This window comes from Salvelinus sp. IW2-2015, unplaced genomic scaffold, assembly GCF_002910315.2.
Source record: "Salvelinus sp. IW2-2015 unplaced genomic scaffold, ASM291031v2 Un_scaffold2189, whole genome shotgun sequence".
Classification (NCBI taxonomy): domain Eukaryota; kingdom Metazoa; phylum Chordata; class Actinopteri; order Salmoniformes; family Salmonidae; genus Salvelinus; species Salvelinus sp. IW2-2015.
In genome coordinates this window covers 1-1,596 of record NW_019943519.1, presented here as the reverse complement: position 1 = coordinate 1,596, position 1,596 = coordinate 1, and positions in this window count along the sequence as shown.

Here is a 1,596-nt window from a genome sequence, read left to right as displayed (position 1 = left end):
GTAAAAGTGGTGCCATCTTCTCATTGATTTCCATTACAGATAACAAACAAAACACAATGCTATAAATATTATAACAGACAAAACACAATGCTATAGCTTTTATTACAGAGAAATCACAATAGTATTGCTATTATTACAGACGGTGCCATCTTCTCATTGATTTCCATTACAGTATGGACCTTAAGTAGTGGGAAGATGAAATTGGTGGCCTACTCCATAAATTATAGGGGAATTGAAAGGGAAAAGTAGATTTGTCAAAGTGGTGCCAAGACGCAGAGGGACTAAGCTGCCAGGTCAATGTTGTTTACCAATGAAATAGGATACAACAAATAATGAACAACATAAACTTCTGCCAACACTTTTCTGCCTCTGTGGAGTAGTACTTATAATTGGACACCGTGGCTTCTGGTCTCAGCTGTTTATCATTTTATTTTATAGAGAAGTCGTTTTTTTTTTACGAAGAGCATCTTTGTTACGGATGAGGATTTGGGCAAAGCGAAGAAAGAAAAAGAGTGATTTAAAAATCTCCTTTTGTTTATGAAAAAGTGGCATTACCTGTAGAATAAAATAGAAATTACATTTCGAGAATAAAATTGACATTTAATTTAGAGAATAAACTCAAAATTGTGAGAATAAAGTAGCAGTTATATTTTCAGATTAAAGTAGGGGATTTGGTCAATGGCCTCCCTGGCTCCTTGTTGCAGGTAGGCTACAGGTTTGTTCTGGAGGCAGCTCTGCAGAGTGGTCACTAGCTGCCACAGACAAAAGTCATTTTGGTTATATTTTATATTATATTTTATCAGGGAGTCATAAAATCAGATTTTAAACCTAACCCTAACCTTAACCTTAAATTAAGACCAAAAAGCAAATGCTAATTTTGACTTTGTAGCTGGCCTTTCTACGGGGAAATGATTCAGTTCTGCCTCCAGGACAAGACTCGTGACAATAAAGGTCAACCTGCCTGTTGCTGAGCACCACAGTTGAAATGCCTGAGTTAGATGACCTGGTGAAACTACACTTTAGAATTGGCCGTAGTAAGAAGGAAATGTTGACTCTTTTATTCATTATTATAAGCATTAGGACTGTGAAGGGGTTGTGGACTGTGAAGAGGTTGTGGACTGTGAAGAGGTTGTGGACCGTGAAGAGGTTGTGGACCGTGAAGAGGTTATGGACCGTGAAGAGGTTGTGGACCGTGAAGAGGTTGTGGACCTGAAGGTGGGCCGTTGAAAGAGGTTGTGGGACTGTGAAGAGGTTGTGGACTGTGAAGAGGTTGTGGACTGTGAAGAGGTTGTGGACTGTGAAGAGGTTCGTGGACTGTGAAGGGTCGTGGACTTGAAGAGGTCGGGACCGTTGAAGAGGTCGTGGACCGTGAAGAGGTCGTGACTGTGAAAAGGTTGTGGACTGTGAAGAGGTCGGCCGCAGACTGGTCTGTCAGAAGCAGGAACCACATGGGCAGTGCGGCAGGTAGCCTAGTGTTACAGCGTTAGGCCCGTAAGGTTTGCTGGAATCGAATCCCTGAGCTGACAAGGTAAAATCTTGTGGGTTCTGCCCCTGAACAAGGCATTATATTAAGAATAACTGTTCCCCGGTCGGGCC